Source organism: Pleurodeles waltl, chromosome 1_1 (assembly GCF_031143425.1).
Source record: "Pleurodeles waltl isolate 20211129_DDA chromosome 1_1, aPleWal1.hap1.20221129, whole genome shotgun sequence".
NCBI lineage: Eukaryota > Metazoa > Chordata > Amphibia > Caudata > Salamandridae > Pleurodeles > Pleurodeles waltl.
In genome coordinates this window covers 810614425-810634664 of record NC_090436.1, presented here as the reverse complement: position 1 = coordinate 810634664, position 20240 = coordinate 810614425, and the positions used below count along the sequence as shown (strand labels likewise).

The following is a 20240-nucleotide window of genomic DNA, read 5'->3' as shown; positions in this document are numbered from 1 at the left end:
GGCTGGCATGCAGGGCCCATCTTGTTTTGGAAGATTTAGCCCAATCGGGATAGGAATGTGTTCCTACCCTGGAGCACAAGGAGGGTGTAGCCACCCTCAAGGACAGTAGCCATTGGTTACTGCCCTGTGACCCTAACACACCCCTAAATTCAGTATTCAGGGCTGACCCTAAACCCAGGACTTGAGATTACTGACGACCTACAAAGAAAAAGGACTAGTTAGCTGAAAAACCCTGCAGAGAAGGACGACAACTGCTTTGGCCCCAGTCTCCTACGTCAGAGAACATGCACCAGTGACGCATCCTGCGGCCTCAGCGACCTCTGCCAACTCAGAGGACTGCCCTGCACCTAAGAAGGATCAAGACCTCCCGTGGACAGCGGACCTGTCCAACCAAGAAAGAAGAAACTATCTTTAAAGGGACTCGCACCTCAATCCAGAAGCTTGAGTCCCCAACACTCTGCACCCTACGCCCCCAGTCCGTGCCCAGAGAAACGAACTATCCAGAGAGGACCCCCATGTGACTCCGATGAGGTGTCCACTCTGGGCTGCCCTCCCTGCACCCCCACGAAGACGCCTGCAGAGGGAATCCCGAGTACCCTCCTGACCGCGCCTGCCCGGGACAAAGATATCCGACACCTGGAGAAGCACTGCACCCGCAGCCCCCAGGCCTGTGAGAAACTGACCACCGGTGCAGCAACGACCAGCAGGTGGCCCTCATCAGTGCCCAGTCGGTGGCTGGCCCGAGAAGCCCCCCTGTGCCCTGCCTGCAGCTACTGTGTGATCCCCGGGTCCCTCCATTGAATCCATTTGAACACCCGATGCCCTGTTTGCCCACCGCACCCGGGTGCCCCTGTGCCACTGAGGGTGTTTGTGTGCCTACTTGGGGTCCCTCCTGTGCTCTGCCAAACCCCCCTCGTCTGCCCTCCGACAGCGCAGGTACTTACCTGCAAGCAGACCGGGACCACAGCACCCCCGTTTCCATAGGCACCCATGTTATTTTGGCTCCTGTTTGACTTCTGCACCTGACCGGCCCCGTGTTGCTGGTGCTGGGTGTTTAGGGTTGACTTGAACTCCCAATGGTGGGCTACCTATGCCCCGGAGACTGAACTTGTAAGTGCTTTACTTACCGTGATAACTAAACTGTACTTACCTCCCCCGGGAACTGTTGAAAATTGCACTTTTAAAATAGATTATTGCCATTTTATGAAAAACTGTGTTCCTTACTGTTTTGATTCAAAGTTCTAACTATACCTATGCAAATTACCTTTCATTGAATTTACTTACCTGCAAACTTGTGGTTCTAAGAATAAATTAACAAAATAATATTTTTCTATATCAAAACCTATTGGCTTGGAGTTAAGTCACTGAGTGTGTGTTTTCACTTATTGCTTGTGTGTGTACAACAAATGCTTAACACTACCGTCTGATAAGCCTAACTGCTCGACCACACTACCACAAATAGAGCATTAGTATTATCTATTACTGCCTCTGTCAAGCCTCTTGGGGAACCCCTGGGCTCTGTGCACACTATATCTAATTTTGATATAATATATATGGAGCCAGCTTCCTAGAATTCCTTAAAGGTCTCACCCATTTATTTCCTCCCACTCCATTTATCATACCTTAGTGGGACCTCAATCTTGTCCTTACTTACTTAATGTGTACTCCCTTTGAGGAGATGCGCAATTGCCCTATATGGTGCCTCACTTCTTGTTGCCATCACTTCTGCTCGCAGAGTAAGTGAGCTTCAAGCTCTTTCTTCTAAACCCCCATACTTGTCTGTGCACCTTGACAAAGTGGTGTTGCGCAATAAAGCTTCCTTCCTTCCCAGGTTTTTACGCCTTTTCATGTAGGCCAGTCCATCACCTTGCCTACTTTTTAGGCACCCCTACATCCTTCTCATGAGGAGGAGAGACTTCACCGTCTGGACCCAAAAAGAGCGTTGGCGTTGGATCTCAATCGTACTAAAGATTTCCGAGTGGACGATCAATGCTTTGTCGAGTATGTGGGTGCGAGGGAAGGCGGTGCAAAAGAGTACCATCTCTCGATGGGTACTTCTTTGCATCAAGATGTGCTACGCTTTGGCCAAGAAGCAAACCCTGAGGGCTTGAGCGTTCATCCCACCAGAGCAACTGCTGCTTCCACTGCGTTAGCTTACGGAGTTCCTGTCCCGGATTTCTGCCAGGCAGCTACGTGGGCATCCCTGCACATGTTTGCTAAACACTACTGCCTGGACAGTCAGGTCCATCGGAACGGCTACTTTGGTCGTTCGGTCCTGCATGACTTTCTAGTGTGATCTTGGTTCGCAGCCCTCCTCCGAGGATGGCATTGCTTGGGTATCTATTCTGAGGTAAGGAATCTGCAACTAGAAGTCTCTATCAGATGTACAAGTTACTTAACTTCTGTAACGAAATATTTGGTAGAGACATATTCTAGTTTCAGATTCCATACCGACCCACCCATCCTCCCCGCTTGCAAACTGATTTCTAAGGACAGGGATTACCCCTTCAGGTCCTTAGCTCTGGCGCACCAATCTCAGTGTTCTCAGTGGCTCTGCGCTTTGGTGTGGAAAGTCGTTAAAAGAAACTGACGTCCCTGCGCTGAGGCAGCGTCTATTTACTAGTCCTGACGTCATCAAAGCGACTATGACGCCAACAACACCCGCGGAGTCGACTGACTCCACCTACCAACATGCAAGGGTATTGCTAGAAGAAAAATCTCTGGATCCAGTCTGACGCCTGGTGGAAATTCTAAGGTAAGTAATCTGCAACTAGAATATGTGTCTACCAGATATTTCATTACCCAAGGTAAGTAACTTGTACAACACTATTGAATAAGAGTTGCCTGGAGTAAGGTGTAATTCCATAGGTGTCCACCACACACTGGGCCAGCCTCCTCCACGTGGGTAACACTCAAAGGTAAAGAATCTATAACTAAATAGAGTCTTTACCAGGTAAGGCGTTACTGATGATAAGTAACTTGTTCTACTTTCACACTCATCCCCATCTAGAAAATCACTATAAATCACTATAACAAATATCTTTAAGGGAATAAGCAAAAAATCTTGCCTCAGATATGCAACATCCTTTTGCCATCCATAATCTCCCTCCAAAAATATCACAATACTCGATTTCCCAAGAAGGATAAGTAAACCAATGTGCCCGGGATATGTAATTTACCACTCATAATCGCTATTGTAAAAATAAACTATTGCGATTTTCCATAGAAAAACTATTAGACTACAGTGATCAGGGCATTCATAAATCCTTTACAGCCCGTAATGGGCAACGTTTAAAGCAGCTAATTATTAGTTTCTTACAGGAATCATGTAAATTCAACATCGTATACAGGTAGCTGCCATTTGACACCCATAGACACCCACGTGAAAATTAACCATTCCAATTTTCCCAACAGAAAACCTAGAACATAATAGACAGTGTATATAACAGCCTTTTACAGCCCAAAATCCCCCATATGTGAAAAAGCTAATTAATGTTTCCTTAGAGCAATCAGGAAAATACATCACTAGGTGTGAATATAATACCCATTTAATCCCCATGTAGGAAATCGCTATAACCATTATTTCTAAAGGAATAAGTAAACCACTGTGCCTGGAATATGTAACAGCCGTTTACCCCTCATAATCCTTCATGTAAAAATTACTCACTCCAGTTTTCCAGATAGGAAACATTAGAACATAGTAGCCAGTGTATTTAACAGCCCTTTAAAGTACATAGTTGTCCATGTGTAAAATAACTAATTATCCGTTCCTTACAGGAATCACAAAAATACAGCTTTAGGTATACACAGTAGCAATTTAAAACCCATTGTCCCCGTTTAGATTTTTTTCAAGCAATATTTCTAGATGAATAAGAAAAACATTGGGCCTAGGATACGTAACAGCCATTTACCAGCTATAATCCCCATGAAATAAATTAGTTATTCACATTTTCACAAACAAAAACATGACATTTTAGTGGTAAATGTAATTAGTAGCCTTTTAAAGCTCATAAACCCACTGTGTATAATAGCTAATTAATTGTTTATTTACAGAAATCATGATAATACAGCATTAGGTATATGTTAAAGCCGGGGGGGAGGTGGGGACAGGTCCCTGCAGCCCATCTTGAGCAGGTGGGCCTTCAACCCTCTAAGGGACTCCTAACCTTAAAGGGGGCCCCTATTCAGGCCAGGAGTATGTGTGAGGCATGGGAAACCTGCACATTCTGCGGGGAGGCTAGCATTTTGCATTACCCCACTGTTTACAGCCATTAAATGCCCCTCATACCCCTTGGGGAAAACAAGTCTGCCCATTATCCCAGGAACATTAAGTAAAACGGTATGCCTGTGATATGTAGCAACCTTTTACCACTCATAAACCCCATTGTAAAAATGAGATATTCCCATTTTTATCGGAAGGAATCATTGAACCATAATTAAAAATGCACTCAGCAGTCCTTTACAGCCCAAAATCCCCCATATGTAAAGTAACTAACTACCGGTGCCTTACAGGGATTGTGTAAATACAGCACTAGGTAAATGTAATGACTATTTAACCCCTTAACTACTGGGCCTCCCCACTCCCTCAAATACCATGCCCTTTTTCGGTCATTTGAGATAGTTTCTACTTAGGCCTCCATACGTTTTTCCCCACATAAGGGATTGACGCCAAATTTGCGTCCTTTTTTCCCCAAGCTCCTTGGCATTTTTTGTGTATACCACCAGTAAATAGGCAAAATATAGCAAGATTTCGAGTTTCTTGTGAACTAGATAGGAGTCTGTTTTTTCCCTAAAAATGGCATCAACGAATGGTTTGCTGTGCTAAAGTCACAATCTTCCTACCTTTCAGGAACATGCAGACCTTAAGCAAAAAAACATAATTTTGTACCACAATTTTGGCATTTTTTAAAGAGGTATCCTATTTTCCCTATTTTTTGTGCTCTCAACCTACCTCCAGTTTGTGATGGAAACTAGTGTGAAACCCATGGGTGAGCCAGGAAAGCTATAGTTGTCTGCGTGTAGACAAAATTCTGAATTCAGCAAGGTGGCATATGCTTAGATCCCTCAAGGTTTTCCCACGGAAAATAACTGTTGAAATAAAAAAATATTTAAAATGAGTAGGTAAAATAGCCATTTGTGCCTACATTTTCAACTGTAGCTTTTTGTCACAATGGCCGATTTATAAAAGAAATATACCATTACACCCACTAGACAGTTCTGTTTGCAGGATACATATGATTTGTAGGTTCTTCAAGAACCCAAGGTACCCAGAGCCAACAACTGAGCTGTGTTGTACAGTGGTTTTTCTCTGTGTACAGAGAATAGTATAGACCAATTCATATGGTGAAATATGTAGAGTGAAAAATGTGGATCAAGAAAATCTATGTGTTTCTAAAATAGGCTCAAAATATTGAGTTTAGGAGCAGTAGTCATTTGTACATCTCTGAAATGGTGGGTGCCCATAATAGTGTAAGATTTAGAGGGTATTTTTCAAAATGTCTTAGTTCTTTTACACCAGCTTACATTTAAAAAGCATAAATGCAGCAAACTCCAATTGGTAATAACAAATGTTCTACTATTCAGTGCTCCCACAAGTCTTCTAATAAAAATGGTACCTCACTTGTCTGGTTAGGCCTAGTACCTGCTACAGAAAACGGGCCAAAGGACAACATGGACACATCACATTTTTCCACTGAAAACTGACCCCTTTTTCTCCAGTGTTGAGTTGCTGTAGATTTTGGACCCCAGCTCAATCAGCACCTAGGGAAACCTAGAGCAAACCTGTACATTTTTGAAAACTAGACATGTGAAGGAACTCAGGGCGGGATGACTTGCGTGGCTGTCACTAGGATTTTTTTTTTTTTACCTAGAATCTTTTGCAAACCTCAAACGTTTACTAAAAAAACACATTTTCCTCACATTTCTGTGATCTGTGGGGAGCCACAAACTTGCTTCAACCTACATTCCCTCTAAGTCTTACGATACAATGGTACCACACTTGTGTGGGCAGGCCTAGTGCCAGCAACAGGAAACAACCCAAAATCCAACATGGAGACATTTTTCCTCTCAAAACTGACCTTTTTTTTTTGTTTTGTTTTTTTTGCAGAGTGGTTAGCTGAGTCTATTGAACCCTACCAGATCAGAATGTTTTTTTAAAACTAGCCAGGCAGGGGGAGTCTACGTGTGAATGGCTTACATGGCTCTCACCAGGTAATTTTACACAGAAGCCTTAGGAAACAAATATTTTCCTCATATTTCTGTGACAGAAAGGTATGGAATCTTTAGCAAGTCACAAATGTCCTACCACCTTGAGTTCCCACATGTTTCCTGATTAGAACAGTACTCCACTTGTGCAGGTGGGCCAAGAGACCACGACACAAAAGGCCCTACAGTGCTACAGTGAGAGATAACAAACAGGGAAAGCTGCTGTATTTGCTGCCATGCTGTGGCCCCACCCATTTAGACCTATGAAGCCTGACGGCTTACACACACAACCCCACCCCACCCCGGTCCCTGGTGGCCTAGTGGGGTTTCATGGCAGTGGATCATGGCGCAATTGCAATCCATAGCCAGGAAGAAGCTTCAGGGAGGCCTCATTGGGAAGGGGTGAATCCCCTCTTTCCACTGAGGCCTCCCTGAAACCTGGGGAGGCCTTTTTAGGCTTTTCCAGGTTCCCCAGGACCTGGAGCAGGAGAGGGCGCTTACCTACTCCTTTAGCCACCCCAGTGGGGACTCTGTGATGCCAGCACGCCTGGGGAGGAGTGTGGCTATCGCCATTGGCTGACAGCCACACCCAAAGGAATAAAACCCATCATCCCTGTGTAGAAAATCGCTATAACCATTATAATTAACACAGTGTCTGCGATATGTAACAGCCATTTACCAGCCATAAGCCCCGTGTAAGAATTAGGTATTACCTTTTTCCCAGCAGAAAACAATAAAACACAGTGGTAAATGTAACCTAGAGCCCCTAAAAGCCCTGTGTAGATTGGCTAATTACTGTTTTTTAAATGTATCATGCCAGGCGTATATGATAGTGATTGATCACTCATCATATCTTATGTAGAAAATCACTCTGCTCGCTAAGCCAAGAGGGGGTAGGCAAAACAGTATGCTGGGGATAGGTAAGAACCATTTGTTACCCATAATCACCACATATAAAAATTACCTATTTTCTTTTTATCGAACAGTAAACATTAGGACATAGTACCAAATGTATTCAACTGGTCTTTAAAGTACATATTCCCCCATGTGTAAAGTAGGTAATTACTGTTTCTTTACAGGAATCATGAAAGTGCATCTCCAGATAAATGCAACATCAATTTAACACTCATCGTCCTGCATGTAGAAAATAGCTATGCACATTTTCCTAACAGAAACTGATAAACTAGATGCCAGATGTATGGAAAACTGTTCAAATTGTTGCCCTGTGTTATAAATGCTCCATGTGCTCTGGAGAAACCCTACCCTACAGTGCAGGGTATATGATTGAGTTATTGATCACCCTTAATTCCGCATTTAACTAATTGCCATTTTTCTAAGGAACTTAGAGCCTGATTACGAGCTGTGGTGGTCCAGTTTCCACATCCTTGGCACTCGGATCGTCAGATTAGGATGCTGACGGTTGGACCGCCACAACACCGCCAGGATCATAGATCCCTGGGTGCAGAAAGCCGTGGTCAAACATGGCAGTACTGCTGTGAACACCACCATGCTGATCACATCTTTCCTTTCTGCCAGATTTTCATGGCATTGTTACCACCATGAAAAGGCTGGCGGAAAGGCAGAGTTGGGGCCATAGCGGGACCTTGTCAGGGGCAGTGCAGGGGCCCCTCTGTTAGCACACTCGGAATGTGCACTGTCTGCCATAGCGGACAGTGCACATTCCGAGTGTGCTGTGTGCGGTGGCATTGGCCTCGGCTCTCTGAGAGTCGAAGCCAATGCTGTTGCACTGTTTGCACTGGACAGACCTGCAGAAACATCATAATACAGCAGTGGAGAGGCTGCCCTCTCGGCGGCGGCCTTCCCACCCTGATATTGGAGGTCTGACGGTCCGACCGCCAGACTCCTTATCAGGTCCTTATTAACCACACTGCCAGATATTTGTTTCAGCTATTTAACACCCTTTATTGCCCATTTTACATAAGTCTTTTTGAATTGTCGGTTTTTGAAATTCTATCATTATGTAAATGTATTTTTTGCCTATATCACATATCTAAATAGCCTATATTTTTATTGATTTTGAAAAGTAATATTCTGTGCTACTAACATGTCATTCCTGTACTTCAACCAATTATTATTCTTAAATAATGTACATTATGCGTCCACTAGCACTGAGAGCTATTGTATTGCAGCTGTTTGTGATCTCGCAGTGTACTATTTAAGCCAGCACTTAAATGCCAGCTGTGTACAATGCAAAAAAACATCATATCATGTAGGGTAAAAACATCATATTTCATACATAGGTGACAATATCCCACACTAAGTGACCGTCTGCTATCAAGGTAATTAATGAAATGTGTGTTGTGAGAAATGGACCATTGAAATATGTCATGTAAGCAAACAAATAAAAGATTTCTTATATTAGTAAAATAGAATCATTTCTTCATTGTGTGAACTTGCAGACAGCAATTGAATGGCTAAAAAAGTGTATGTTTGTCAGCCATTAGTAAGAAAACAATAAAACATCCTGTTAAACGGTAAAATGCTGAAAACCAAATGAACTTTCAGTTTCTACATATGAGCTCAAAACTGCATGGACATAAGAGGATACTTTAGAGACTGCAACCCATCATCCTATCACCCCCTGTAATCTTTTTAGTAAGTCCCCTTTGGATATGAATCTTCAGTTGGTGGGTAGTCTGCACTGCCAGTGAAAACAACAAAGATAAAAAAAGATAAAATAATTAATTATTTTTATCAGGAAATAGAAAAATCTATTTGAATTTGGAGAGAATGTAGAGCCCATTTTTCACAGGTCTGGAAGAAAGTATCAGAAGTGTAAACTGACCTCCAAAAGCTAATTAATTGTGCTTCTAAGTCTGTGGAATCATCTAGCTGCATTGAAGTGGCAATTTTCAATGTTCTTTGTTTACAGGCTACTACTTTTTTGATTGCACATTTATTTTTTTCTTATAACAACATGGTTTAAAAGTAGGACGATTTCATACCCTTATAAAGATTTGTTTTAACGTGTTCTGATTGGCTATAAAAAGAAAAAGGAAAGATGAACCAATCCAGTTCATGTTGCCTCAAAATAGGGATTAGTATGCTAGACAAGAGATTTTATAAGCATTCACTGTTTATGAATTCATTAAGTATTGGCATGATGGCACATTAAAGTGACAAATAAGTCACTTTTCCTCCTTCTCAAATTCCTTGTACATACAGCTTGGCCCGTACTGTAGTGCATGCTGGTGGAAGGGAATAATTTTAAGGAATTTCGCTTGGGAGTGTGTAGTTGTGGAGAAACGTAAGAAAAACATGTTTTAATTTCAGAGAACGTGTATAGACCTATGCCTCAAAGCTCTACAATGAAAATACATAACCTAGTAATATCATTTTCGATCATTAAAATAAACTAGTACTCAATTAAGAATTCAATTAAAGATTTTTAGTGAGTAGTTAATAAAAGAAACATTTAAAGAAAGGAAGTAAAGTTGGTGGTAAGGGTTAAGGTAAACAGTACCATGCAGTTAGTGCTGTGGTTAAGGATACATTTATTTAAGATATAAGTGTTTGGTTTATTGTAAGCATTAGGATAAATCAATGAAACTGATAGTGTTCAGGTTCAGTTTAGACATGGATTACTTATAGTTGGACTTAGAGCTAAGGTTGGGATGAGCTTAAGCGGGAAGTTTATTATAATTTTGTTTTGCAAAGGCTTTACTGCTAATGTTGTTTTAAGAGTTCTTGTGTTAAACATACTGAAGCTTTTTGTTGTATAGTGATTTCCATTTAAAGGTTTGTCTATTTAGCCTTTTTCTGTAGAGTTGAGATTATTATTTTTTCTGTAATAGTATGCTTCTTGACCTACATCAGTTCCTGAAGGTGGCAGTTTCCTCTGCCAGATGCAGTGTAAAAGTGACTGAGGCTAAAGTGTTTCAAAGGATGGAGTGACTTGCTTAAGTATCCAGTACCTTATCCCCTTTTGGCATATTTATGGAAAATGCAAACTCTGTTGGCCTTGCCAACCTGTTAGGTGATTAAAGTCTGTATTCATGCTTGAAACTGTTTGTTGCTAACAACCTTGTGAAGATTAATTATGATAGACTTCTAACCGCAGATTCCTCACATTTTGAATACTGCCACAGGCATCAGACTTGATCCAGAAAATCTTCAGTATTATCCCTGCGTGCCGGCGGCTCCACATTGATGTTGTTTCCCCCTGGAATGTGACATGCGCTAGCCTAAATAGGCACCACCAATGCATCCTGACATGAGTTTCTTGCTTTTTTTGCCAACTGAAGCTACCCTGCATCTCTTTGAGACTCATTCTATGAACAGTTTCTTCTATATTTCAGCAGTGTGCAAGGGAATGTGTCAACTCTCAAATCTACCGGGTTTTAACCCTGAGGGGAACGTCACAAACAAATGCCTGTGATTGACCCACGTGTTTTGCCTCTGGTGCTTACAGCTGGACCACAACTCCAGTGCCTGCAGTTATTGCGCCTTGACCCTTCCCAAGGTTATTTGAGACTGGAAAGGGAATCGCTTTGTGGTAAAGCACCAAAAGACCCAACACCGGATTCGGTCAAGGTCTAAAGAAGGTCCACATCTCGCTCCAGAGGTTGCTTCTGCCATAGGTCGGCTTCCCTTTCTAAGTTGTTGGGTAAATCCAAGTAAAAGCAGGACTTGTCCCTCCGCCACTCTTGGTCTGCCGAGAATGTGTGAGAATGTCATTGTGCATACATGTCATGTCACAAAGTCACTGTACATCAGAGTCTGACCCTTGTCAGCAGCAGACGGAATTTCCAGGGCTGTTGGCGATGCCCCAGCAAATTGAGGACCTCCGTGAAGCTACGCAGGGGCTTTTTTGCTTGTTACTGGGTCCCTCTCGCATGTCTACGGGCTCCAAGAGATGGAGAGGCCTCCCACCTAGTCTGCTGACAGGTCTGCCCTTGCCACACTTTTGGGCCTCTGGATCTTCTCAAGACTCTGAACCAACTCTGGTATCGGTTCCCTGAATGTGATCCACTGACGCCGATGCCAAAACTATTGTCTCTAACCCATTGTACTGACTGATTCCAATATGTCGTCGCACCGACCAAGGCCACGCACTCTTTTATGTGAACTGCAGACAGTTTACCACCATTCTGACTTTGATACAGTGCTTCTCACTTCTGAAAATGCTCATGTTCATCATCCCAATCCTCTTTGGCATGCCCTTCACGGCACCCTGCCACCCTATTGGAGCCAGGATGCGACACTTTCTGCCATGGTGGAAGGCAGTAATTTTGGGAAAGTAGGTAATGCAGATTGTTCAGCTGGGTTACGCGTTACCATTTCTGGAGACCCCTCCTCACCTTTCACCATCCCTAAACCGTCTGACGGAGGACCATCTTTCGCTCTAGTAACTGGGAGTGCATGCTCTTTTGGCCAAAGCAACCATAGAGATAGTCCTTGCACGAGAATTTGGTTGTGGTGGTTATTCACCCTACTTTGTGGTGCTTAAAAAGGTCGAGGACCTCCCTCCCATCTTAGACCATTGTCCTCTCAATGCATTTCTGTGGCAAGACAGGATGAAAATGCTCGCTATGGCTCAGGTCTCGTCTGCTCTGGGCCCTGGAAACTGGGTGGTAACGCTGCAAGGCACTTATTCCACATCCCTGTCCTGCAGGCCCACAGGCATAACCTGGGGTTCATGGCAGGCCACAAGCATTTTCAGTTTGCTGTGCTCCCTTTCGGCCTTAACCAGAGCCCCTCTGGTGTTCACAAAAGTGATGGTCTTGTTAGCAGCACATCTTCGGAGGTCGGGTGTTTCAGGCTTTCCCTACCTCAATGACTGGTTGTTGCATATCACGAATGGCAGTTACATATGGAGGTGGCACAGGATCTTTTCTTTGACTGGGGAGAGCCTGGCATGATCTTTTTGCCATCGTCATGCATGCACATGTCGGCAGTTTCGCACTTTGGAATTTCCAAGGCGTCTCTCGTTCTGAGACGCATTTGGCTAAGAGTGGAACGGTTGGTATCCTGTACACTTTCCAGCCTCCTTCTAAAGAAGATCAGGAATGACCATGCCCAAGTCATCCTAGTGTTTCCAGATTGGGCACACAAATTGATACAGTGAATGCCTGAGCATGAGCATATGGTATAGGGAACTCCTGTACATGAGCATGTGTCCTTTGATCAGGCTGCCTCTTCAGGACCATCTCTTTTCACAGAACCAGGGCAGGGTTCTGCACCTGAACCTGTGCAACTTAAACCTCCATGCATGGAGATTGAGTGGTGATAGTTAAGTGCTTTCGACCTTCCACCCCAAAGTAGTGGATGTCATCCATCTGTATATGCCTGCCATTGGTAGAAGTTTGTGGCATGGTACTCTGCTAAACAGATCGACCCACTCCACATCAAACTGTCAGAAGTTTTGTGGTTTGTGTTGTCCCTCCCACAGCAAAGCTATGCTTTGGAAACTGTTACAGGGGTACCTGTCAGCTCTTTTGACTTTTTTATGGTTGTCAAATAGAGACATCTAGCTGCAGATTCCTTACCTTAGAATTCTTTCCCAGGTGCCAGACTGGATCAGGAATTTTTCCTAGCAGTACCTCTGCACGTCAGAAGAGGGAGTTGTGCGATTCCATAGTGATGTTGTCCACCAGATGAAACTTTGACGGTATCCATATAATCCCCCTCTCTGATGCCCTGACCTCAGTTCCTTCTTGTCTGCCCTACAAAGAGGATCTGGAGCAGGTTCCTCAGGCTGTTTTTGGCCTATTTCGACAATTTTTTGTCAAAGGAACAGTGCCCCCCCCCCCCCCCCCCTCCAAACCCCTCCTTTTGTTTTTCTACATGTACTCGGGGTTCAAGTTCAAACCCAGAACCCACTGTAGGTCCTGTGACAAGCAGATATTGACATCAGACCCTCACACTGATTGTATGTGTTTTCTCGGGGAAAACCACAACTCCGAGGAGTGTGGCTCCTGCCGTCGCCTTTGTCCAAAGTTAGCAAGTAGTTTCTATGTTCATTTTGCCTGTTGTCTTTGAGCACATTTTTGTCCCACTGTTGGAGTAACACTCTAACATGCTTTTCAATGCCTTTATGACTTAATTTGCCTGTGGTCCTTCCCACAGTTCTTATATTGTGTGGTATACGTCATTACTCATCTTAATTCCTGAGAGTACCTTGTCTCTTTTCTCTTTTCTAGACCGGTTTGTTCTAGTCATTGACTTTTAGTCAGGTCACTTGTGATCTGCATTAAAATCTCCTATGCATTGGCCTAGAACTTGCGTGCTCATTGTATCAGAGCCAAAACGGTGACCACTGCATTAGAATGTGGAGTTCTGGTCCTGGTTATCTGCCAGTTGGCAGCGTGGGCTCCCTGCACACGCTTTCCTTCACATTACTGTCTGTTCAGACAGGTCCGTTGTGACAGGCATTTTGCCCATTCAGTCCTGCAGGATTTCATTGTCTACAGTTGGTCTGCAGACCCACCTCCGGGATGGTAATACTTTGGTTTCTACTTCTAAGGTCAGAAATCTGCGGTTCTCTGTCAGATGAACAAGTTACTTTCTTTGGTAATGCCTTATCCCGGTAGAGACAGAATCTAGCCACAGATTTTGTGACCAATCCTCCACGCTCTGCGGACAGATTTCTAGGGCTAACGATACTCGATTTCAGGGCCCTAGTTAGGATACCTGGTGTGGGAAGTTGCAGTTCATGCATCAAGGTGGTGCATACGATCGATGGCTGCGACGTCACTTACGGCATGGATGACACACACAGCATCACACAACTCTTTTTCTTGACAATAAGATTCCTTAATGGGAGTTTGGAATTAAATGACACAGTTATGTCTCTCTGTTTGGCATACTGTTTCCATAGGCAGATTCTATAGTGGCTCTACGTTTTTGCGTGGAAGACAGTCACGGAAGAAACTGACGTCAGCACGTCGGATAAGGGATTATATGGACTTCGTTGACATCACATCCGGTGGGTATTGTTGCTACAGAGTCGCATGACTCCCTCTTCCAATGCGCAGGGGTACTGCTGGGAAAAATTTCTGGATCTAATCTGACACCTGGGGAAAAATTCAAAGGTAAATCTGCAGCTAGATCCTGTCTCTACCAGATAAGACGTTACCGAAGGTAAGTAACTTGTTCATTGAAATCACCAATTGTGTTGGGTTTCCTCTAAGTGTTACAATGTATGTTTCCCCCTTCTCTGTTTGTTATGCCTCATTGGGACTTAACACAATCCTCACAGTTCTTGTGTGTGTTCTTTTTGAGTCCCTCTGAAGTCATTCTCTCAGGCTTCTTACTCTCAAGATAGTCTGCCTTGTAGCTATACCACTGCTGCAATGTGTCAGCAAGTTACATGCCATTTCTATAACTTGCCCTGCACCATGTTTTACACAGTCAAGCTGGTTGTGCAGACTCAAGCCTCCTACCTTTCAAAAGTAGTGACTCCCTTTTATGTTAGTCAGAACATCACCCTTCCAGTGTGCTTTATTCTGTCTCACCACCTTTTAACCAGTTTGATCCAAAAAGAGCTCACAGTTTCTACATCAATGATACCAAAGAGCACAGAATGGAAAATCGGCTCTTTATCTTTATGGAGCAAAAAAAAAGGCAAGGCCATGCAGAAAAGAACCATCTTGTGCTGGATCATATTCTTAGTTAAAATCTACTACTCACTGGCCAAACAAACAGCCCCGCAAGGGCTCATTCTGCCAGAGCCAAAGCTTCTATCACTACATTGACACACGAGATGCCGGTTCTGCTATGCTATGTAGACCTCATTACATACATTCACAAGGCACAATTGTCTAGACAATCCGGTCCTCCTGGGCGGACAATTTCCCTGCCCAGTCCTTCAAGACTTTTTTATTTCAGTCAGTTAACTGACCCACACATAGGAGGTATTGCTTGGGTATTTATTCAAAAGTTCAGAAATCTGTCAGAAGATCAAGTTACCTTCAGTAACACTCTTTCTGGTATAAACTACCATCCTTCTCACCTCCCTTTTCCTTGAAGTGGTCTTGCTTTCTTGACCCTTCTGCACCCGCAGACACATTACCAGTCAGATTAGTTCGGACCAGTGTGCAGATTCCTAAATTGTGCATATCACATCTAGAGTTGAATGACTTCGATATGTACCCACCAACATCACCTGCTGATGCACAGGGGTACTGTTAAAGAATTTTTTGATCCAGTCTGACACCTGGGGTAGTATTCAAAAGGTGAGGACTCTGCAGTTAAATTGTCTCTCTACCAGAAAGAACATTACTAAAGGTAACTAACTTATTCATCATTTTTTTAACCTATTTTCATAGTTTTTTTCTCATAACAGATAGTGAACATTTTTGAAGGGTCACGCCTCATTTACATATTGCTTGCATGTCTTGTGCAGTTCTGTGCCAATTCTCTGTATAAAGTTGCCCATTATTTGTAATAGCCCTATCCACAAGGTACTCCCTTACTACAATCGCAGTGACCTATGATGCGTGGTCTAAGGTGGGAGAGGCATATAGAATGGGTCGGTGTACATGTATGTAACTAAATAGGAGTCTCTAAAGTTGCACCCAGGATACCAGATGGATCGTAGCTGAGTCAGCATGTACGGCATATACAGATTATACAAGTTCTTTCCCCAGAAAGAGTACCATAAGATATGAATAATAAACTAAAGAAAATCAAACAAACAAATTAAGGGTCTCTGTGGTAAGGTCGTAGTCCATACAGTCCATCTTGTCCCCCCGGGGGACAGTCTAGCCACTTCAGTGTCAGCACGCTTCGAAGTAGCTTATTCATCATAACCAGCCATTATTCTCTCTTTATCATTTTGTGGCTTCAGAGGGAGGGTATGGAATATGTTGCCATTTCGAGGACTAAAGCACAAATTGTGCTTCTCTAAAATAGAATAATCACCAACATATTTGTGTAGAATGTATTCTAAGGTATACAATTGGGATTTTGAAGAGACTGCAGAAGAAAATAGAAATACATTTCGGATTACAGTAGGGTAAAGTTTTTCTTTTGCTGTATCATGATCTTTCTCTGCATTGACATGTTGCAATGTTTATTTACATTAGAGTGCTATTATTTATTTATATTTCAGTTGTAAAGGAGTTCTTATCAACACCATATGTTATCAGAATAAACACATTAGTAAATTCATGGGTGATGCTGAATGCTTTGCATATATGTCTACGATAATTGTTAGTCTGTTACACATGTTGTTTCTTTTTACAGCGTTTGCAGGTAAACATCTTGATTTGTGCTATTACTGATTGTTTTGGTCCAGTAACTTACCCCTGCTAAAGAACCTGGAAGGGCCTGGACGCCTTTTGTGTGCATCTGTATTGAATTTTTATGGTAAAGTTGCTTGTTACTGATTGCCTTTTTGTTTCACTTGCATGGCTAAATCCTGTCTCAATACGTTTTTTTAGAACTACATGTTAGTTATCAAACGCTAAACATCGGGAGCATTTTATTAGGACCAGTCATTATTTCTTGGAATACTTTTGTCCTTAGTGAGTCACTATGCATAAGTGCTTTTGTGTAGCTTTTATCTGAGTTTCCCAGGATTTGGCGGTCACAGATGTTGACTTTGTAATAAGTCAGATTTTCTCTTTTTTTTAAAGTAAAGAAAATACTAGCTGGTGGATAACATTTTATCTGAGGGTTATGCACTGTGATTGTATCTTAACACTGCTAGATGCAAGTAGCAGGAAGACTAGAACTGGTCTAGACAGTAATCTGTTGACTATCCAACCAGCAGGTATCCCCTGGGTCGCTACATATTTTAGCAGTGTCAACTGATTTCACTCTATTTTTGGATTGATAGTAATTGCACCTGAAAGTCTGTTGCAGAAATCCTAGTCGTAAGTGTACACACTAAGTGGAATATTTAGTTACTACAGTTCTTAGAGGTTAATGCTCTGATCCTCAACCAGTTAATCAGAGACCCTGAACCAATTGTCTAACACATGTTAGAAGTTGTTTTTGCACCCATTGTTAACATAACTCACCTATAGTTAAAGTAACCCCTTCTATGACCTGACATTGTTTAACCAGTTCAGTCCTTCAGAAACATCATGCATCCCACGTACTCAATCACAGCCTCTGCCTCATATGGGCTAGAAAATTAACAACACTAGTAAACAGCTAGAGTTCTTCTATCTAAAACCAGTATTCACTACTGACCTACCGTGGACGAAGCACCCAGCAAATGCTATAGCCTAGTCATTTGCAAAAAACTGGATTCAACAATATTATGTCAATCAAGTGAACTATTCAGTCAACAGAAATAGTAAACCTCTTCAACAAATTGACTCTCAAAGAAGCCATGATAACTGTTTCTTGCACAGATACAAAAAAACTAGGATTCCAGAACTGCTATTATACCATCTCAATTACTCCTCACTATTGTAAATTTTACCTTTCACATGTATGTCTGCTCCGAACTTTAGCTCTTTTTTGCATACAAAGACAGTGCTATTGGGCGGTTGACTGCTAGGAGCACACTCTAGAGTTAAGGATGTGGTGCCCAGCAGCTTGAGATTCCCTGTAATTCTCAATCTTTTTTTCTAAATCTGCAGTGCTCTTTCTTGACATAAGCTGCCTAGTGGTCTAATGGAACACAAGCTGATTGGTGGCCTTAAAGGGTACATTGGAAATGCCTGCTCTGATATTTGTTCCTGCAGTTTCGGTTCCTCTTGTGAATTGGAAAATTGGATGACTCTTCAACAAGTACCTCAAGGATTTCATGGTTAAAAAGGTGGAGCAGGGCTTTACCAGTAAATTTGACATGTTTATTTGACTCTAATCAAAGAGCTATACACCCCACCTCTCCTTGAATGGGGAGCGGGTACAATAGTAGGTGGGTCACTTTATTAGGCATCATAGGTACAGTTGCCGTAGTGCATCTGAGCCCCATTGAATTTTGCTATAGTACAGTTTGCTGTAGTAATACTTTCTTTTACACACTGGGCTGGACAATATAGAAGGTGCTGCAGTAAAGGACATTCAGAATGACATGATCACAGTAATGAGTTTTTTGTGAACCAGTGAGAAATAGAATAGCAAGGAAAACAAACATCGCTTACCATTCATTGTGATCACAAAGGTTTTTTAAAAGTTTATTAAGATACATATGTCCTTGTAAACACCATTAACAACTTAGCCTGAAGGTTTAATGACTGGTTTCATCCTGGAATTTCGGTTGTAGTTCCACTGACCAAATCTCAAAATGCTAAGCAGCAGATCGACCATGTAGGAGCAGGAAACGCACCAAAACCAGTACCTCTGTTCTTCACAATGATGAGAGAATGCTGAATAACAATGGTACTATAAAGCACCCCATTTACAGCTTGAATTGTGGAAATTTTTACCAGAGACTGTGAGTTTGTGTGCTAATTTAATGCAGACCCAGGTGTCTGAATATGAAACTTTGAGCCTTTCAAAAAGAGCGATGAAATCCCTCAATTCAGAGGTTTTCTCCAGTGTAATACTCTGTACACACCAACAAATGCTGCCCTAAATGTATCATATATCGCAAATTATAAAGTTATTGTAACAACCTTTTTTATGATTGTGTAGTCATCTTTGAAAACTTAAAAAAAAAACAATAAAATATAGTTGTTTTTTTTTCTTCTTTTTTAAAGCGGCTTAATATCAATGAAGCAGTCAAGCAGTGGGAGTTTAATGTCTTTGGTTTTAGGATGAATAAGCAACAATAAAAATAGAATGTTGTAGACTATACTACATAGCGAACTAAAATCTGTATTATTTTGGCAGACCTACTTTAACCCAGGTTTTTAATTATGTCAGCAGCACACATGAACCTTCACAGTCTCATCCAGCAAAGCAGTTAACTGACAGTTGAAACAGAGGAAAGCATTCCTCTTTTTAGGGTCGAGCGCACAAGCGCTCAGTCCCTGTTGTAATCTCTTTTTGGGATTTTAACCACACCCATGTCCCTGTCACTTTCATTGGTTCGTGGGGTTGCCTTATAAAATCTGGTTGATTTAATTAGTGAAAGGCATGCATACGTCATGCCTTTTCCGGTGTTTAGCCCTCCTTGAGCGCACCAGCCAACTACTGTAAACATACAAGGCTCCATGTTTTCAACCTGGTTTCTGCACTACTTTATCTTTTTATTTTCCACGCAGCGTGCTGGGTTTTACTTAGCACAATCTAGCTCTTTTTTTCCTTTCAGTTTATGTGGCAAGAAAAGTCTGGTTAGGAGGTTACAACACTAATGGCTCTTACTCAAGCAAATAAATGCGAGTCCCGTTGCATTGCAAATGCTTGTTTTATAGAGGGGCTGCAATATAGAGCCCCGCCAGTGTTTAACAGTCACTGTATTTTGAAGAATTATTCTGGGGTAATGTAAGTTCTCTCATTACTTTAGGTAACAAAAACGTTGGCAAGTCATTGAACCCTTATGCTCACGAAGATAAAGAATTCTTAATTCTTTCAAAAATAATATATACACTAACAAGGTGTTTTCAGTGACTCATGGCAGGCCTGTCATAGTCCCCTTAGTCAAAGTATTTTTTCAAAAACATAGTATCTGGCTCTGTTGGCATTGGGCTTGAAGTAATTGAAGCTGGGTGTGAGTGTGTCTGGTAAGGGTGTGTGAGTTGCCTAGCCTTTAGTAAGTCTTGATGATTTTCACTGATCAGAAGTAGCTCTTGCTACAGAAAAGGTTGGAGACCCCAGATGTATACTATGTTGCTCTGTTCCTACATTATGTATCCAACAATGCTTTTATATAACATACTTACAGACAAGGAGCACTCTGAACCCTTCTGATGTAGGATGACATGAGGAGGAATTGGGGGGCAGCATTTAACCGATTTCTGGAGTAATGGAAAAGCACCAAAGCATGGATAATGTATAGTTACAATGTAAATTTCTAAGATGCAGAAGTTATGGAATTATACCTAATACCTGAGATAAACCATTAATAAAGAATTGTTAAAAATGAAAAAAAATAAGCACAATAAATCCAAGTGAGCCCTGTCCCAGCCTCTCCACTCTCCATCTGACAAGTCTCAAAGATGTCCCCCAAT

At 42.3% G+C, this 20240-nt stretch overlaps 1 protein-coding gene across 5 annotated transcripts in view; it reads left to right on the top strand.

The window, feature by feature from the left end:
* Positions 1-20240, top strand: part of SMARCA2 (SWI/SNF related BAF chromatin remodeling complex subunit ATPase 2) — a 1363970-nt gene that overhangs the window by 1031283 nt on the left and 312447 nt on the right. The window lies entirely within an intron of this gene.